This window comes from Neofelis nebulosa, chromosome 11 (assembly GCF_028018385.1).
Source record: "Neofelis nebulosa isolate mNeoNeb1 chromosome 11, mNeoNeb1.pri, whole genome shotgun sequence".
Taxonomy (NCBI): domain Eukaryota; kingdom Metazoa; phylum Chordata; class Mammalia; order Carnivora; family Felidae; genus Neofelis; species Neofelis nebulosa.
The window spans coordinates 51,746,673-51,768,333 of NC_080792.1; the positions used below are offsets into that span (position 1 = coordinate 51,746,673).

Here is a 21,661-nt window from a genome sequence, read left to right on the forward strand (position 1 = left end):
AGATTGTATATTTCACTGATTCTTGTGAAAAAGAGAATTCAAACATTATCACAGTTTTTGCTTGTCCTTAGAAATCTTTTGTTACAACAGAATGCACTGAAAGGAAAATTGACCAGTGTTGTTGAACTCTTTCCAATGGAGTGATGAAATGGCCTATTTGCTTTCCCTTTCCCCTTATGTCAGAAATCCCTTCATACAACATTTGTGAAGTGAAATACACACACACACACACACACACACACACACACACACACACACCCCTTTTGGTAAATAAGTTTTTATGAATTAAAAAAAAAATTTTTTTTTAACGTTTATTTATTTTTGAGACAGAGAGACAGAGCATGAACGGGGGAGGGCCAGAGAGAGGGAGACACAGAACCTGAAACAGGCTCCAGGCTCTGAGCTGTGAGCACAGAGCCCGACACGGGGCTCGAACTCACGGACCGCGAGATCATGACCTGAGCCGAAGTCGGCCGCTTAACCGACTGAGCCACCCAGGCGCCCCAAGTTTTTATGAATTTAAAAAACAAATTAAAAAATTAAAAAATTAAAATATTTTAAAAGTTAATTTAAGAAGTTTAAAAATTTAATGGAATGTTACAGTGTGGGACTAATTAGGATCTGAAGAAACCTGGCCTAAAAATCAGGAAACAGAGAAGCAAATCTTATTCTTGATACTAGCTAATTTTTGGCCTTGTGGAAATCACTTCTGCCTTTTATCCTTAGGTGTTTAATTGGTAAAAAAGATGTATGTTGGGGGGAGGGCAGAGAGGGTGAGAGAGAAAGAGAGAGGGAGAAATCAGTGGGTTCTTAAATAAGGTGATACTGACCCCCAGGGAACATTTTTATTTGTCACAATGATGGGATTTGTTGGCAGTTACTAGTCATCAGTCTGGGCTGGAAAACAGGCTACAATACACAGGACCATCTTACACAGTGAAAAGTTTCCTGCCTGAAATGTCAGTAATTGGGATTCCACTTTTATTTATTTATTTAAAAATTTTTTTTAATGTTTCTTTATTTGAGAGAGAGAGAGAGAGAGAGAGAGAGAGAGAGAGAGAGAGAGAACTAGCAGTAGAGAGGCAGAGAGAGATGGAGACACAGAATCTGAAGCAGGCTCCAGGCTCTGAGCTGTCAGCACAGAGCCTGATGTGGGCTCAAACTCACGAACCGTAAGATCATGACTTGAGCCAAAGTCGGACACTTAACCAACTGAGCCACCCAGCTGTCCCAATCAGGACCCCACTTTGAGGAAGCTGTAGATAATTCTCTAGGATCTCTTCCAGTTTGTATTCAAATTGCACAATTGGTAAAAACAACAGTAGATTAAATAAAAAAACAAGTTGCATGAAATCAAAACCATAAATACAAAGAAACATTTAAAATTCTTACAAAAAGCTTGAGGCAAATGTAGTCTATATGCTTATTTACTAGGAAGGGAAACAGTTGTTTATTGATGTTTCTGTACCATTTTCTCAATTACAGTCACATACATTTTAATGATGCCCAAGTTAGATGCTGCTATTGCTATTTTGCCAATAATAAGCCTGAAGCTTAGGGAGGTTGATCAACTTGTCTAAGATTAGATCTAAGTGGCAGAACCAAATGTTAATTTGACCCCATCTGGCTCCAAACCTGGGGCTGTTTCCCAACATTACGCTCCCTTGAAAATGGAAAATAGTAAAGATGATGGTCGAAAAGTACATGTATGTCAGTGACCAGCTATTATGAGCTTGGTTTCCATTCATTGGGCATACTATTCTCTTTTGCCTCTCAGCCTGTGCATAGGCTGCATCCTTTTTTCTGAACTCCTTCTCCTCACCTGGCTAACACATCTTTATCCTCAGGTCTTGCTTGTGCTTTATTTCCTCTGGGAGGTTTTCCTGACCACGTGGCACCTAATTCAGGCACCCCATGTTGTGCTTCAGTGGCTTCCTACACCTTCCTGTCATATGCACACATCCCTTAGTGCCATTTTGTACCTTACCAAATATTTGTTGAACAAAGAGAGATGATAAAAAGTTGATGTAGCAATTTATTTTAAGAAACAAAGTGGTATTAATTAATGGTGAACATTTTGAGTATTTGTTTTGTAACTTAGGATAGAATTCATTTTATATACATATGTAATTTTTATATCACATTCCTTATCATTCTTTATAGTGTGGCTTCCTTTTTTTTCATTTAAAATAAGAAGTTTATTTAAACAACAATATGCCTTTGGCCTCTACTACAAAGCTGTAGTCATCAAGACAGTATGGTATTGGCACAAAAATAGACACATAGACCAATGGAATAAAATAGAGACCCCAGAATTGGACCCACGATGTATAGCCAACTAATCTTTGACAAAGCAGGAAGGAGTATCCAATGGAAAAAGACAGTCTCTTTACCAAATGGTGCTGGGAGAACTGGATAGCAACATGCCGAAGAATGAAACTAGACCATTTTCTTATACCATACACAAAAATAAACTCAAAATGGATGAAGGACCTGAATGTGAGACTTGAAACCATTAAAACCCTAGAGGAGAAAGTAGGAAAAAACCTCTTTGACCTCAGCTGCAGCAGTTTCTTACTCAACACATCTCCAAAGGCAAGGGAATTAAAAACAAAAATGAACTATTAGGACCTCATCAGAATGAAAAGCTTCTACACTGCAAAGTAAATAATCAACAAAGCTAAAAGGTAACTGATGGAATGGGAAAAGATATTGGCAAATGACACATCGGATAAAGGGCTAGTATTTAAAACCTATAAAGAACTCATCAAACTCCACCCCCCAAAAACAAATAATCCAGTGAAGAAATGGGCAGAAAACATGAATAGACACTTTTCTAAAGAAGACACCCAGATGGCCAACAGACATGCAAAGATGCTCAATGCCACTCCTCATCAGGGAAGTACAAATAAAACCTACAATGAGATATCACCTCATGCCAGTCAGAGTGGCTAAAATGAACAAATCAGAAGACTATAGATGCTGGTGAGGATGTGGAAAAATGGGAACCCTCTTGCACTGCTGGTGGGAATGCAAACTGGTGCAGCCACTCTGGAAAACAGTGTGGAGGTTCCTCAAAAAATTAAAAATAGAACTACCCTATGACCCAGCAGTGGCACTGCTAAGAATCTGCCCAAAGGATACAGGAGTGCTGATGCATAGGGGCACATGTACCCCAATGTTTATAGCAGCACTTTCAACAATAGCCAAATTATGGAAAGAGCCTAAATTTCCATCAACTGACAAATGGATAAAGTAGATGTGGTTTATATATACAATGGAATACTACTTGGCAATGAGAAAGAATGAAATCTGGCCATTTGCAGCAACGTGGATGGAACTGGAGGGTATTATGCTAAGTGAAATAAGCCAGGCAGAGAAAGACAGATACCATATGTTTTCACTCATTTGTGGATCTTGAGAAACGTAACAGAAGACCATGGGAGAGGGGAAGGGGGAAAAAAAAGTTACATGGAGGGGAGGAGGCAAACCATAAGAGACTCTTAAGGACTGAGAACAACCTAAGGGTAGATGGGGGGTGGGAGAGAGGGGGAAGTGGATGATGGACAGGGAGAGGGCTCTTATTGGGATGAGCACTGTGTGTTGTATGGAAACCAATTTGACAATAATTATATTAAAAAAACCCAGGAGGACTCTTGATTTGAAGGGAAAACTATCTGGATTTCATTTCTTTTAGAATAATTTATCCCTACTTAAATACAGATTGCCCTACATGTAACAGCTATGTACAAAATCGTTCTAAAATTGTCCTTGTTTTACAATGATAAGTGGAAAACTTTAAAATTCTACAATCAAACAAGGTATGCAAGGATTTTTGTGTTGTTCTTTTTTTTTTTTTGTTGTTGTTGTTAAACAGTGAGAGCAGAATAACGTATTGGGATATAAAGATAAGAGCTGAATGAGCATGCCACTAATGGAGAAAGGGGGTATTTTCACAGAACCGGTAGTTTTTCCCATCCCGTCTCCAAGTGATGTTGATGAAAACATATCATTGGCCATTTAGTTAAAAAAAATGCAATATGGTTATGTACATACACAGTTACCTTATGTAAAATAAAGGAATGGGGAAGGGGAAATGAAAGAATTAACTATACTGTAGTAATCAGGATGTGGTGGGACCAAATTGCGGTTTTCTCTTTGAGAATGTATTCTTGGTCTGGAGGAACAGAGTTCTGGAGTAAAGTAGCAACTTCCCTTTTTAGTAGACACCTCCTGTCTGCTGCTAGAACACATCAACTATCTTCATCCTCCATTTCCAACTATGCAGGTGTGTCTGTTTCATTGATTAGCTGCCTATCAAATCGCAATCTGATCTGCCTCATTGACAAACCTTGTCATTCACAATAGTCTTTCATTAGTTTACTAAGTGATGATGTATGCCTCTTAATCTTACACTGCACCACAGAACCATCCTGTCTCACCACCTTCAAATTAATATGATCGTTGTCCTTAGTCTTAACTCCTTTGTTGGGCTTTTCTTTGGCCATGGCAAGTGTCGAAGTCTCAGCTGCCACTTCAGCAAAAGAGGTACCGGGCCCACACCCAATCAACACACAAGTAGCACCAAGAGTGACAGAAGGAGGCATTACCAGTGGAGGAGGGAGAGGGCACACATTCTATAGTGTCTGTTTCTAAAATCCAACCCTCCTATTTATGTTTTCTTTCTCTCGTACTTTTACTGTTTGATATCTTTTATTTTATGTGTTTGTGTTTTTTCTTTAGTCATCTTGTGTTTAAGAGTTAAATATATGATGCTTAAATATCCTGTGGGGCAGAATAGCAGAAAGGTAAGCGTGCAGATTATGGAGCCAGAGAGCCTGGGTTTGGGGATCTTGGTTCCACCACTTAGCTGCATGACTTTTGGCAGGTCACTTAGTCTTTCTTTATATGTAAAAACTAAGGAAATAGGACCACTTCTCTTTTATGATTGTTTTGAACTATTAAGTGAGGTAATACATGAAACATTTACCATATACCTAGAAGCATTTAAGGGACTTGAGAAAAATTGCCACATAATGTAAATGCAGTTATTATCATTATCTTTAATTACAACTTTTTAGATAAATTTTTTTGGAAAATGTGTATTATAAGAAGGAGGGGAATGATTAAACTTGATTGTCTCCATTCAAGGACAGTTTAAATAGAGACAATTTTTATCCATAAAACGCGAGGCAACTTAAACCAATCAGTACCAGTGTGGAGAAACAAGAAACACTTGTTTCTGTCCTAGGATGAATTTAGTGGTGGAACATCCCAGAAGAGGACATCAGCCATTTAGTGCCATTTTCTTTCTCAGATACAACTTTGTTCTTAGCCATCCTATTTGTGCTGTTACTGTCAAATTTAGGCTTTTCCATTTCTCCTTATTGAAATGGTGAGATTGAAGACTGGTAGGTCTAACAAAGAACAGGTCCCTGGGGATAATTTTGGTGACAGATTTTTGCAATATGGATGTATGCAGTTTTAATATTCTGTTTGTAGAAGTTCCTGAACATTATTAATGATAATTTAACAATTGCCTTATATACACCTGAGGATTTAATACACCACTAAAGTCATTCTCTCTTCTACACACTGGACCTAGGTTAAGCCTCACAATAACTAATTCGATGCACACCCAGAATTAAGACTTCAGTGGTTCTATTGTTTTCGTGTATGGATCCTGTGCATCTCTAGATTCCAGCAACTAATAGATGACAGTTATGCTGGTTTGCTCAATACTATTTCCCACCAGTGTTTTCTTGTCATGCAACTCCATGGGGACCCATTTTAAATCATACCAATAAATCCTAGTTAGTCAAGTGTGTATAAAGACTTCCTGAAGTGCAAAATGCTGAACTAACAATCATATAAATGTTTTTTATAGTCCCCATCATGTTAGATGTGGTCTAAGAGGTGAGGAATTCTAGATTAAGTACATTTTTTCTTCCTTTGGAAGTCTGGAGAATTTATATTTTAATTGTTTACTAAACTATGAATAGTCTAAACTGCCAAATTATTATGCTATAATGTTAAAAGAAAGCTAAGAAAGCCAAAATTATTCATGACACCATGTGACAGATTTTTATGATAGGGAACAAGTAGTGTATTGTGACAAAAACCAGATCTAAGAGAAAAACCTACATGGTGGGACTGATGGCATTCTCTCCATTTTCAATGGAGAAAGCTTATTTGCTCTACTGGAGAGCATGTTGTATTCTTAAATGTAGGGATATGTGGAGATAAAGCAGAAGAAAATGTTCTTTGAAAAATGAGTCCTATTGATAGCAAATCATGATTGGGTTTTGCTTTAATGTTTACCAAATAAATGCCATTCTATGGCTATATTCAGTTGTAATTATGTGGTGTTTATATCTGAACTCGCTTGTTAATTATGAATTGGGTGAATAATGTGGGGGAAAATATATCTGTGTTCTACATAAATCTTTGAATAAATTTTTATGACATCATATAAATGCTAAGGTTTCTCAGATGTAGCAAGTGCTGTGGCTATCCCATTTGGTCATTACAATTACAGGAATGTATGGGAACACTTCTTTGCTCCTCAATGGTAAGAAGAACTACAATTAAATTAAGCTGAAACAAGAAAAAAGGACATGTGTATATTTATAGAGTTTGTTATATTAGCCTTCTATTACCACTTATGGGTCTTTCTATTTCTTTTTATGCCTTTGAGTTACCATCTGGTATAATTTTCTTATATCAATACAGTTTTGTTTTTGCCCACCTCTTTTGTGCTGTAATTGTCAAATACATTGCATTTATACATAATAAAGCCCAGTGATACAATTATATAGTTAAGTGAAGAAATATGCAATTAAACTGTCTTTTATAATTACCTACAGAAAAATTGCCTTTATCAACACTTTTTGTTTTTCTCACGTAGTTTCAAATTGCTGGTATCCTTTGTTTGTGTGTCTGTTTTTTGATGTTTTATTTTTGAGAGATAGAGAGAGACTGAGCATGAGTGGGGGAGGTGCAGGGAGAAAGGGAGACACAGAATCTGAAGCAGGCTCCAGGCTCAGGGCTGTCAGCACAGAGCCCAAGCGGAGCTCAAACTCATGAGCTGTGAGATCATGACCTGAGCTGAAGTTGGATGCTTAACTGACTGAGCCACCCATGCATGGGTGGCTCTTTGATTTAGTATAAAGAATTTTTGTCAGTATTTCTTGTAAGGTGGGTCAACTAGCAACAGAATCTCTCAGTCCTTGTTTATCTGGGAATGTTTTTTTTTCTGTTTTTCTTATGGTATTCCCATTTTACATAGTTTGGTGTGCTTAGTAGTGTCCCACCATTTTTGAGACTTCATTTTACTTTATTTTTTTTTCTCTGTTTTACAGATTGTATAAGTTCTATCAATCTGTATTCAGGTTTGCTGATTCTTTCTTCTGCTGTCTCAAATCTGCTGTTGAGAGACTCTAGTAAAATTTTCATTTTTGGTTATTATACTTGTTAACTCCAGAATTTCTATTTTTTTGTCTTTATAGTTTCTACTTTGTTGATATTCTCTATTTGGTAAGATATTGTCATCATATTTAATTTATTTATTTTAATTAAAAAAATTTTTTTAATGTTTACTTATTTTTGACAGAGAAAGACAGAGTATAAGCTGGGGAGGGGCAGAAAGAGAGAGGGAGACACAGAATCTGAAGCAGGCTGCAGGTTTTGAGCTGTCAGCCCAGAGACCGACACAGGGCTAGAACCCATGAGCTGTGAGTTCATGACCTGAGCTGAAGTCAGATGCTTAACCGACTGAGCCACCCAAGTGCCCCATTGTCATCATAGTTTAAAATGTCTATTTGGGATTTACAGACATTCAAAGAAACAGGACACAAAGGGGGAAAATCAGGCAATGGAAATTATATTTGAGGGGACCCCAGATGTTAGTTAGCAGATAAAGACTTCGAGGCAATTATTATAAAGATATTCAAAGATGTATAGGAAACCACACTTAAAAAGAATTTTTAAAGAATGTTTTTTTATTTATCTTAGAGAGAGAGAGAGAGAGAGAGAGAGGGGTTGAGCAGGTGAGGGGCAGAGAGAGAGGGAGAGAGAGAAGCCCAAGCAGGCTCCACACTGTCAGTGCAGAGCTTGATGCACTGGTTCAAACACATGAACCACAAGCTTATGATCTGAGCTGAAACCAAGAGTCAGATGCCTAACTGACTGAGTTACCCAGGCAGCCCCCCCCCCACCTTTTAAAAATGTTTATTTATTTATTTATTAAGAGAGAGTGAGAGAGAGAGGGGAAGGAAAAATTTTAAAAAAATATAACCAAAAATGAAAGTCAAAGAGAGTTTAGCTAAACACACAATCATCCCTAATAGTCAGGAAAACTATGTACATTCTCAAGGTTCTGACCTTCAAGGAGACATCAGAGGCTGCACATTTAAGAGGAAATAGATCTCATCAAACTAGTGCATCCAAGACACTAAACAATAAGGGAACAATAAGGAAGTAAAGAGCAACAACAACAACAAGCCTTGAGGTGTAAGGGATCAGTATCAAAAATTGACTTGTGTGCATATGGGATATATAGACATTCTAAGAAACAGGAACCATACACAACAGAGACAAAGCAAGCAATGGAAACCATATTTGAGGGAACCCCAGATGTTGGAGTTAGCAGACAAAGACTTCAAGGCAACTATTATAAATATATTCAAAGATCTAAAGAAAACCACACTTAAAGAATTTTTTTAAATGCCTATGCAGGCAAGGGAACTGAGACATAGCCACAGGAGAGTGTTTTCTGACCTCATGTGGCCAGAAGGGCTAGAGAAAACTCCTGGAAGGTGTGTGGCCCAGTGGCACTTAAGCCAAGAGTTTGGCAGAGTAGATGGTTTGTAGAGCAAAGCCAGTGGGCCAGTTCAGTCAAGGAACTTGAGATGCAGGTCAGCTGGAGCTAAGACAACAGACAAAGAGCTTTACCAGCTTTAGAGTTGCTTTTTTTTACTGTACCCAGGCAGGAAATCTAATTGTAGCCTCACTCATCCCTGAATACAGCCTTCATCCTGTCCAAGCAAGGAGCCTTACCAGAGCACATGGGAAGTTGTATCACATAGTCAGCAGCTGTATGTTCATGGCATTTGGACAGAGAGCACAGCCCATGACTTACCCCATATGAAGAGCAAAACTGGTGGCCTCCCCTGACCAGGGGATTCAGTGCACACTCTGGAGTGATTTGGGTCCCAAACTAAAAATATAGAAGTTATGTACAAGGCAACTCCCCATAAGACTGTTGGAAGAATTCTCAACAGAAAATTTCAAGGCTGGACAGAATAAGATGACATATTGAAAATATTGAAAGAAAATAACTGCCAGCCAAGAATACTATACCCAGCAAATCTGTCCGTTAGAAATGAAGGAGGGATAAAGAATTTTCTGAGCAAACAAAAGTTAAGGGAGTTCATCACCGCCAGCTTTAGAAGAAATACTAAAGATGGGGCACCTGTGTGGCTCAATCAGTTAAGTGTCCAACTTCGGTCACATTATGATCTCATGGTTTGTGGGTTTGAGCCCCGTGTTGGACTCTGTGCTGACAGTTCAGAGCTGGAGCCTGCTTCTGATTCTGTGTCTCCCTCTTTCTCTGCCTCTCCCCACTCATGCTCTCTCTCTCTAAAAAATAAATAAATGTTAAAAAAAAAACAAAACAAGAAATGCTAAAGGGAGTTTTTTTTTCAATATATGAAATTTATTGTCAAATTGGTTTCCATACAACACCCAGTGCTCATCCCAAAAGGTGCCCTCCTCAATACCCATCACCCACCCTCCCCTCCCTCCCACCCCCATCAACCCTCAGTTTGTTCTCAGTTTTTTTATTTTATTTTATTTTTTTAATGTTTTTTATTTATTTTTGGGACAGAGAGAGACAGAGCATGAACGGGGGAGGGGCAGAGAGAGAGGGAGACACAGAATCGGAAACAGGCTCCAGGCTCCGAGCCATCAGCCCAGAGCCTGACGCGGGGCTCGAACTCACGGACCGCGAGATCGTGACCTGGCTGAAGTCGGACGCTTAACCGACTGCGCCACCCAGGCGCCCCATGTTCTCAGTTTTTAACAGTCTCTTATGCTTTGGCTCTCTCCCACTCTAACCTCTTTCTTTTTTTTTTTCCTTCCCCTCCTCCATGGGTTTCTGTTAAGTTTCTCAGGATCCACATAAGAGTGAAACCATATGGTATCTGTCTTTCTCTGTATGGCTTATTTCACTTAGCATCACACTCTCCAGTTCCATCCACGTTGCTACAAAAGGCCATATTTCATTTTTTCTCATTGCCACATAGTATTCCATTGTGTATATAAACCACAATTTCTTTATCCATTCATCAGTTGATGGACATTTAGGCTCTTTCCATAATTTGGCTATTGTTGAGAGTGCTGCTATAAACATTGGGGTACAAGTGCCCCTATGCATCAGTACTCCTGTATCCCTTGGGTAAATTCCTAGCAGTGCTATTGCTGGGTCATAGGGTAGGTCTATTTTTAATTTTCTGAGGAACCTCCACACTGCTTTCCAGAGTGGCTGCACCAATTTGCATTCCCACCAACAGTACATGAGGGTTCCTGTTTCTCCACATCCTCAACAGCATCTATAGTCTCCTGATTTGTTCATTTTGGCCACTCTGACTGGCGTGAGGTGATATCTGAGTGTGGTTTTGATTTGTATTTCCCTGATGAGGAGCGACGTTGAGCATCTTTTCATGTGCCTGTTGGCCATCCGGATGTCTTATTTAGAGAAGTGTCTATTCATGTTTTCTGCCCATTTCTTCACTGGATTATTTGTTTTTCGGGTGTGGAGTTTGGTGAGCTCTTTATAGATTTTGGATACTAGCCCTTTGTCCGATATGTCATTTGCAAATATCTTTTCCCATTCCGTTGGTTGCCTTTTAGTTTTGTTGGTTGTTTCCTTTGCTGTGCAGAAGCTTTTTATCTTCATAAGGTCCCAGTAATTCATTTTTGCTTTTAATTCCCTTGCCTTTGGGGATGTGTCGAGTAAGAGATTGCTACGGCTGAGGTCAGAGAGGTCTTTTCCTGCTTTTTCCTTTAGGGTTTTGATGGTTTCCTGTCTCACATTCAGGTCCTTTATCCATTTTGAGTTTATTTTTGTGAATAGTGTGAGAAAGTGGTCTAGTTTCAACCTTCTGCATGTTGCTGTCCAGTTCTCCCAGCACCATTTGTTAAAGAGACTGTCTAAAGGGAGTTTTTTTGAGTGGAAGTAAAAGAATGCTAGTTAACATCATAAAAACATAAAAAGGGAGTATAAATCTCACTGGTCATGGTTACTATATAGTCATAACTAGATTCTGAAATATCATAGTAGCGGTGCATAATTCACTTAAAACTTTCGTTCTTTTTTTTTTAACATTTATTTTTGAGACACAGAGAGAGAGAGCATGAATAGGGGAGGGTCAGAGGAAGAGGGAGGCATAGAATCTGAAACAGGCTCCAGGCTCTGAGCTGTCAGCACAGAGCCTGACTCGAACTCACAGACCGTGAGATCATGACCTGAGCCGAAGTTCGGACGCTCAACCGACTGAGCCACCCAGGCGCCCCTAATACTCTAGTTCAAAAGTGAAAAAAAACAAGTGTAGGAAAAATAACCATAACTACAACAATCTGTTATTGGTTACACAATTAAAAAAAAATGTAAATTGTAATAGCAGTAACTTAAAATGTGAGAGGGAAAAGTAAATTGTAAGTTTAAAATTATATTAAAGTTGTTACTAGTTTAAAATAAAATATTATGAGTTTAAGATATTTTATGTAAGCCTGATGATAACCACAAGGGAAAATCCTGTAGTAATTACAAAGAATAACACAATAAAAAAGTCCAAGCATAATGATGGCAAAAGACATCAAAACACAAAAAAGAGATAGCAGGATAAGAAACAAGGAACAGTGGATCTACAAAATAACAATAGGTAGATTATCCAGACAGAGAATCAATAAGGAAACGGTAGACTTGAACAATACTATAGACTAAATAGACCTAACAGACATACATAGAACATTTTATATCTGACAACAGGAGAATACATATTCTTATCAAGTGCACACGGAACATTTTTTAGGATAGACCATATTTTAGGTCAGAAAACAAGTCTTAGTTAAAGAAGATTGAAGTCATGCTGTGTATCTTCTCTGAACATAATTGTATGAAACTGTAAATCAATAATGAGAAGGAAAGTAGAAAATTCATGAACACATAGAAATTAAACAACACTCTGCTGAACAACTAATGGATCAAGGAAGAAATGAAAAGGGAAATAAAAAAGTTTCTTGAGACAAACAAAAATGATAACACAATGTACTGATACTTGTGGGATACATCAAAAGTAGTTCTCAGAGTGACATTCATAGTAATCATTACTATTAAGTTAAGAAGCAAGAAAGATCCCAAATAAATAACTTAACTTTAGGCTTTAAGGAACTAGAAAAAGAACAAACTGAGCTTAATCTTAGTAGAAGGGAGGAAATAATAATTAGAGAAGAAATAAATAAAATAGGGAAGAGAAAAATAGTAGAACAGTTTAGCCAAACTAAGAATTGGTTCTTTGAAATTGTGGGAAATTAAATAGGTATGTCCTGGTTAAGGAGATTATAGGGAATGCATTGCACTGCTTTCTGGCCCTGCTGAAAATAGCTGACCAGTGTCTAGACCATAGACCATGTTATCTATGGAATATTTTATCTTGTTCTCCACCCTGCTTTTGGCATCTGCTCTTTGTAGTCCTGGGAATGCCTTGTTTTTTGAACGCTTCCTATATGTTCTTATTGGCACGTAGCCACTGACATTGCGCAATGTTTTGCCTATAATGTACGCCTGATAAACATGGGATCTTGATTTCCCTTAGCCTCCCTCTCACCTCTCTTGACTTGTGGAGTCTTGAGTACTCCTTTATGCCACCCTCAGCTTTGCTGGACAAAGCTGAAAGCCAAACCCACAATTGGTGACCCTGACATGATAAGCCGAACCTGCGTGAAATGGTAAATAAAATCGACAAACCCTTAGCTACATTAACCAAGGAAGAAAGAGAAAGGACCCAAATAAACAAAATTATAAATGAAAAAGGAGATGATGAAACTGATACCACAGAAATTCAAAGAATCATAAGGGCTACTATGAACAACTATACACCAACAAACTGGACAACCTAGAATGAATGGAAAAATTCTTAGAAACATACAACTTACCAAGACTGAATCAGGAATAAATAGAAAATTTGAATAGACCAAGTAATAGTAAGGAGATTGAATCAATAATAAAAAATCTTCCAATGAAGAAATGCTCAGACAAGATGGCTTTGTTGGTGAATTTTACTGAACATTTAAAAGAGTTAACACCAATATTTCTCAAACACTTCCAAAAAATCAAAGATGAGGGAATGCTTTCAAACTTATATTACAAAGGCCAGCATTATCTTGATACCAAAACCAGAAGAGGACAGCACCAGACAAGAAAACTTGTGAATATAGATGCAAAATTTCTAAGAATAGAAACCAAATTCAGCAGCACATTCAAAGGGTAATTCACCATTATCAAGCACAATTTATCCTGGGAATGTAGGATTGTTCAAGATATGCAAATCAATCAATGTGATACATCCCTTTTAATAAATGAAAGAACAGAATTATATGATCATCTGAAAGACACAGAAAAGGCATTTGACAAAATTCAATATCCATTCATCCACTCATAAAAACTCAACAAATTAGTCGTAGAAGGAACGTATCTCAACATAGCGAAGGGCATATATGACAAGCCTAGAGCTAACATCATACTTAATGGTAAAAGGCTGAAACCTTCTTCTCTAAGATCAGGAACAAGATGGGGTGCTCACTTTCATCATTCCTATTTCACAGAGTACTGGAAGTCCTAGATAGCAAAAGAAAGAAAGAAAAAAGGTATCAGAATTGGAAAGGATGAAGTAAAATTATCTCTATTTGCAGATGACGATATTTTATATATGGAGAATCCTAAATACTCAACCAAAAAGTTGTTAGGTTTAGTCCATGAATCCACTAAAGTTGCAGGATACAAAATTAAGATAAAAATATGTAATGGTTTTAAATAGTAACCATGAATTTTCTGAGAAAGAAATAAATCAATTCCATTTATAATAGCATCAAGAATACTTGAGAATAAATTTAAGGAGGTGAAAGATCTCTACTCTGAGAACTACAAGACATTGATGAAAGAAACTGAAGAAGACACAAGTAAATGGAAAGACATTCTGTGTACATGGAGTGGAAGAATTGATGTTGTTAAAGAGTTAATACTACTGAAAGCCATCTATACATTCAGTGCAATTCCTATCAAGTTTCCAATGGCATTTTTACAGAAATAGAAAAAACACTGCTAAAATTTGTATGTAAGCACAAAAGATCCCAAATAGCCAAAGAAATCCCAAGAAAAAACAAAGCAAGAGACATCACACTTACTGATTTCAAGCTATATTATAAACCTATGGTCATCAGAACAGTATGGCCCTTGTATAAAAACAGACAGATAGGCCAATGGAACATAATCAAGAGTCCAGAAATAAACCCAAATGTATATTTTCAACTAATATTTGCCAAGGGAGTCAAGAATACTGATTGGAAAATACAATCTCTTCAATAAATGGTGCTGGGATAATTGCATATTCACATGTAGAAGAGTGAAACTGGACCCATATCTTAACACCACTCACAAAAGTTAACTCAAAATGGATTAAATACTTAAATATGAGACCTCAAAACATGAAACTCATAAAAGAAAGAATAGGACTAAAGCTCCTTGACATGGATCTTGGTAATGATTTTTTTGGATATGATACCCAAAACACAAAGAACAAAATAAAAAAATAAGTGGGACAATATCAAAATAAAAAGGTTCTGTATGGCAAAAGAAATCATCCACAAAGTGAAAAGACAACTCACAGAATGGGAAAAAATATTTGCAAACCATAATCTGATAATGGGTTAATATTCAAAATAAAGAACTCATAACCTAATAGCAAAAACTCCTGAATAATCCATCTAATTAAAAAAATGGGCAAAAGACCTCCATAGCCATTTTCTAAAGAAGATATACAAATGGCCAAGATGAACATGAAACAATGCTCAACATCATTAGTCATTAGGGAAATGAAAATCAAAACCATGATATCACCTTAAGTCTGTTAGAATGGCCATCATCAAAAGGACAGGAGCTAGCAAATGTGATTTGGATTTGGATAAAAAGAAACCCTCATGCAATGTTGCTGGGAATGTAAATTGCTACAGTAACCATGAAAAATAGTATGGAGGTTCCTAAAAATTTTTAAATAGTATTACCATATGATTCAGCAATTCTACTTCTGGGCATATAGACAAAAGAGATAAAAACACTATCCTGAAAAGATATCTGCACCCCCATGTTCATAGCAGCATTATTTACAACTGCCAAGACATGGAAACAACCTAAGTGTGTATCAAAGGATGAAAGAGTGAAGAACTTGTGGTATATGTATACAATAGAATATTATTCAGTCATAAAAAATGAGGAAATTCTACCATTTGTGACAACACAGATTGACCTTGAAGGCATTGTGCTAAGTAAAATCAGAGACAGAAAGGCAAATATTGTGTGATCTCACTTATATGTGGAATTAAAATAAAGAAAACAACCCCCCCCCCCAAACTCATAGAAAAAGAGATCAGGCTTATGGTTACCAGAGGCAAGGGGTTGGGGGCGGGGGCAGGAGGAAATTGGAGGGAAGTGGTAAAAAAATGCAAACTTATAGTTAGAAGATAAATAAGTATTATGATGTAATGTACAACATAATATTGCTGTGTGATATATAAGAATATTGTTAAGGGGGTAAATTCTGAGAGTTCTCATCACAAGGAGAAATTTTTTCTTTTTTGTCTTTTTTTCTTATTGTATCTATATGAGAAGATAAATGTTAGCTGAACATATTGTAGTAATCATTTCACAATATATAGAAACCAAAGCATTATGCTATATAAGTTTATAGAAGTTTATAAGTTTAAGAACTTATACAGTGATGTATGTCAATTATTTCTCAAGAAAAATGGAAAAATATTAACTTTAAAAAACTGTTTCATAACCATTTTTTCTTTTAGATCCATAGGGTTTTCAGGCTAAGGTTAGAGATGTAAAAAAACTCATTGCTCACCTTCTTAAAGAAGGAAACAATTTACTTTACAAAATATAGATAATATTTTAAAGAAATTCCTTAGTGTAGCTGGTAAAAATTTGGAGCTGGAAGGAAAAAGATCACCAATTCAATTATTTCTTTTTTATAAAAGAGGAAACAGTCTCAGAGTGGTTATATGACTTGCCTCAAGAGAAAAGTGGATGGTAGTGGCATTAGATCTCAGTTTTTCTGACTCCTAGGTGATTCCTTACATTTTTAACAACACACTGTATACCAACAAGCATCGTTGAGAAAAAGCCAAATAAGTTTTTAATTGAGCCTTATCCACCCCCTCCCCGCCCCCAGTTGGTGTGGAGCTCAGTTAATGACTTTTGGGTTTTAAACATGTGCTCTTTGAGAGCCAAACTTTGCACACAGTGAGACTATGAAGATGATTTCTCTTTTTGGGAAATTTTAGCTTCTTTGGGATATAAACAAAAGGGCTGCCAGGTCGCCTACAGCACATGTTGAAGCATGCTAAAGCAGGCTTCTGATTGGCCCCAGCCTTCTGGGTCTCTGTGGGCCTCATTAATTTGATGTGCTTTGCTTCTATGACAATGGAACACTCGCCTAGTCAATTACTTGCACCTGCATTTCTCAGCTTGTCACACTTCCCTTTTCCTTTAGGGTCTGGAAATAAGTGGGAAAGAAAGCCATGTTGAAAGGAGACACCCCCAGATTTGTTTGCCTCTTGCACCCAGTAAAATGATGTAAATTTCCATCAAATAAGTAAAGGTGAATTTATTTATTTAAAATTTAAAGATTATTTTTATTACAATATATGAGAACATCCAAATTTTAAGAACAGGCACACTCTTTGGTATAGTTTTTATTTATCTCTTTCCATGCTTTTTAGTGGAGGTTTTTGTTTCCATATATGCAATGTAGTTTTTCTATGCTTAAAAGCATTAGACCAATAAGTACTGCCAATTCCAATATTTTAAAATAGATATTGTTTGAAATAGTTTTATTCCAGACATTAAAATTCCTATATTTATTTTTTCTTAGAATGCAAATTGTTAGTACTCCACTTTCCATATTGGCAAAGGGTTATAGTAAAAATAAGGACTAGTGAAATCTGGACTTCCTATTCTAATATTGTGTTACTCGAAAGTCAGAATCTCAATATTTAGTGTTGTATAAAGGGCTTAAGAATCTCTTGTGTAAGAACTGAATTTTGCTCTATTTTAGTAAAAGATAATTTAACTGTAAAATGTAAAGAATCTGCTGTTAACTTAGTTTTTCTGTTCACATGCTATTTAAAATTTACTGTTTATTTTGTCTACTATTTCCTTCTTTCCTGGTATTTCATAAGTTCATTTTCTCTACCTATGTTCTTAGCTCTGTTATCCATAATCACCTTGAATAGGTATAATAGATATTTATTGAGTTCACAGTTCACAGCAACAGCTTAAAAAGTTAAGATTATTTCTTTCCATTTTATAGCTGAGGAATTAATCTTGACCTTATTAAGTAGTATGTGCCTTGTAAGGTGTAAGTGATTGAGGTTAGACTGGAACCCAAGACTGACATAAAAGCCTAAGCTTCTGTGATAAACTATCAATTTTAGGTCTTTCTTCATCCCTCTCTGTTATGTTTTTTATTCTAACTTCTGAGCACATGCCAATATCTCTTTCCTTGAACCAATAACAGGAATTTCTTCTGTAGATTATACTCCTCAAGTTCATCTTTTATCTTCCTTTCATTGTTCAACATCTTTTGAAAGATTAGTCTATAAGCACAGACTTTACATCTTCACCTCTGTATCTACTCTTCAATTCAGTACCACTTGGCTTTTACCTCTACTATTGTAGAAAGCTCTTTTTATGAGAATTAAAAGTTATTTAAATGCTAAACTATATAACTTTCAAGAAAACATTTTTTAAAGTTGATTTGTTTTGAGAGAATCAGAGAGAGTGAGTAGGGGAGGGATAGAGAGAGAGACAGGGAGAGAGAGAATTGCAAGTAGGCTCTACACTGTCAACACAAGGCCCGACATAGGGCTCAAACTCGCAAACCATGAGATCACGACCTGAATTGAAACCAACAGTAGCCACCCAACCGAGTCACCCAGGCACCCTTAAGAAAACATTTAAAATGAAGTATAAGTGTACAGATCTTAAGTGGACAGTTTGATGAAATTTTATATATTTATATAGTACTTAAATCAAGTTATAAAATATTTGCTGCACTCTAGAAGTTTCCTTCATATTTCCTGACAGGCTTACTCTTACCTTTACTCAGAGATGCTCCCTCTTCTGACTTTCTATCACCACAAGTTTAAGTTTAGTTTAATCTTGAATTTCTTTTTTCTTTTTTTTTTTTATTTTTTAGAGAGAGAGAGAGAGAGAGAGAGAGAGAGAGAGAGAGAGAGAGAGAGAGAGAGAGGAGGGGGTTGGGGAGAGGGGCAGAGGAAAAGAGAACCTTAATCATCAAATGCCCATTTGTGTCAGGTTTTGTTCACTCAGTAGATCTACTAGATTTTGTAACGTGTTTGGTCTAGAAGTAATACATTCCTTTAAGTTGCTAGGTAGTATTCAAGGGGTGAATAAATCACAATTTACTTATTCATTCTACTATTGATGGGCATATGGGTTATTTCCATTTCTTTCTATTATGGGTAAAGCTGCTATAAGCAATCTTATACATAACTTTTGGTGGACATAAAGCACTCATCTCCCTTGGAAATATACAAAGGAGTAGAATTGTTGGCTCATAGACTAGGCATGTATTGACTTTTAGAAGATGCTGCCAAACAGTTTTCACATGTGATTTTACTAATCTTCACTACTGCCAGCAACACATGAGGGTTTAGGGTTTTAGCTGCTCTGTGTCTTTACCAACTCTTGGAATTGTCAGTCTTCTCTTAGGTAGTATTGTTTTTTAAAATTCCATTTCCCAAATATTCCTTGCTAGTAAATGCAAATATAATTGATTTTTTAAAAAATTTTGAAATGTAATTCACATAACCTACAATTCATCCATTTTAAGTGCACAATTCCATGGCATTTAGTATATTCACAGAATTGTGCAACCATCACCATAATCAGTTTTAGAATGTTTTCATTGCCTCACAAGAAACTGTACACCCTTTAGCCATCAGCCTCCAGATTCACATTTTCCCATTCTACCCTTCCCAGTCCTGGGAAACCACTAATCTACTTTCCATCTCTATGGATTTCCAATTCTGACTATTTAATATAAATGGAATCATACTATGTAATCCTTTGTAACTAGCTTCTTTCAGTTAGCATAGTATTTTCAAGGTCCATGCATGTTATAGTAGTGATGTATATATGGGTACTTCATTTTTTTTTTTTTTGCAAATAATATTACATTTTACTGATATGTTATATTTTATTTATTCATTCATTTAGTTAATAAACACTAGATTGTTACTCATGTTTATAGTGCTGTTCATTTGAGTTTTCTTTGAATCCTTAGTTTTCTGATGTGTTTTTAACAAGCCATGATTTTGTAACTTATATGGCTTAAGTTGCTCTTATGAGAATGATAGTATTTTGGGATTTTCTGCATCCAGACCAGAGTGAAACCCTCCCCAGGATTTTGAGATACTTAAAATTTTTTCCATCATAGCAGTCCTTTGAAATGTGAGGTGTTTCTAGTATTTCAGAGGTGAGGAAAATGTACATTTCTTGAAGTTCAATGATTTGTCTAGGGCCAGATAGCCAATGAGTACAGTTTTCTTGTAAAACCATGATTTCTTCCCCTTCCAAATCCAATGCTTTTCCTATTCATGATCTTTTTTGGGGGCCAAGAGAGAGGTAAGAATAATTTATACTTCAGAATTGAGTTGACAGAAGCATTGGTGTTGGATTGTCAGGTATGGTACTACCCAGGGAGGTGGGGTTTAAAGTGGTCTGTCTTCAAATTGCGAATCTTTCCATGAATTTTTCTGTTTAGAATATTGATTTGATTTGATTCTAATTTTTCTGTTCTTCTCAGCAGCTGGATAAGTAGACTTCAGAGCATATCCTATTTCGGTAAAGAGCAGCTGTTCTTATGTACTTTCACTCCAGAGCCTGCTCTGTGATGTGCCTCATTAGCCTGTTAGCAGCTGGCTTAGCAGAAGTTTTGAGGAACCTGCACTGCTCAGCCAAGGTTCCTGAGACCCAGAGAGTGCTCAGCTACTGATACCTGAAGCACAAATTAACTCCAATTTTAAGGAAGAATTTCTCAGCTCTGAAAAGTCAGTATAAGTGTCATATTTCCAAAGAAAGTACACCTGAAATCCTCCAAATTGTATATTTTGAGATTTCTAAGGTAATAATCCTTTGTTTGCTAAAGAGCATAATTAACAGAAATATGTGTCCTGTGCCATCTTTGAGTTTTTAAAGTGGGGTCCAATTTTCCACTTTGAGATTAATTTAAAGGACACAAGGCTGATTTTAGAGTTAAAGACATCATGTCTCTTAAAATAATTTTTTCAGTGTTTTCTCCCCTTTCTCCCATCCCCTTGCATATTTTCTTCTTTGTGGCTGGCTGCGCCTGTGCAGTCTACTTGGGCTTTCAGCATATCTATATAATTTGTCCCAGTTGACTCTTAGATAATCCCACAGCCTATATGTTAGGGCAAGTTGTATCTTTTCCACTTTATTTTTTCCCTTTCACCTACCTTTCTGTCAGCCCTCATCTAATCATAGCTTAAATGATAAAGAGGAAGTCAAAAACATATTTGTTATTATATTGGAGTGAAGATTCTTTTATCTGTGAAGTTAGATAACACTTCTAAAGTGCAGATTGTGCAGTTTTCTAAAAAAAATGTTTATTTTTGAGAGAGATAAGAGTGCAAGCCTGGGAGGGGCAGAGAGAGAGGGAGACAGAGGATCTGAAGTGGGCTCAAGAACCCCATGTGAGGCTCAAACTCACGAACCTTGAGATTATGATCAGAGCTGAAGTTGGATGCTTAACCAACTCACCATCCAGGTGCCCCAACAGATAGTACAGATTTGAACAGACAATGCCCCTGCTGGCAAGTGCCTTCAAGGCTCCTCACCCATCTAAGGAATCAAACTCTCCTTACTTGATACACATAGTTCCTTGGGGTCTGATGCAGCTTATTCCTGAAGTCACATGCTAGGCTCCAGCCTTTTTGTGTTCCTTACCCATCATGGTTTTGCCAAGCATACTTGGGATAGCACAATTATGTATTTGATCCCTTATCCTTTTTAATTTCTCTCTAGCATTGAATATGACGGTCCACCTTTTCCTTTTTTTGGAAACATTCTGCTTCTCTTCTGGTGTTTCTCTGAAATCACTTGCCATTTGTCTCAGTTTTAGTTTCGGAGATGTTAATTTTGAAATGCATATGAGACAGCCAAGCGGAGATCATAAGTAGGCATTTGGATCTATGGCCTCCTGGCCTCTCTTTCTCAGGCATCTCCTTCAACTGAGCTTCAAATATTGGAACTCTTAAATTCTTAGTGCTAGATCTT

General features: G+C 36.8%; 1 pseudogene; it reads right to left on the reverse strand.

Moving 5' to 3' along the window:
- Window positions 1-4,117: 4,117 nt before the first annotated feature.
- LOC131489794 (small ubiquitin-related modifier 2-like) lies at window positions 4,118-4,508 on the reverse strand (annotated as a pseudogene).
- Between the last annotated feature and the right edge of the window lie 17,153 nt (window positions 4,509-21,661).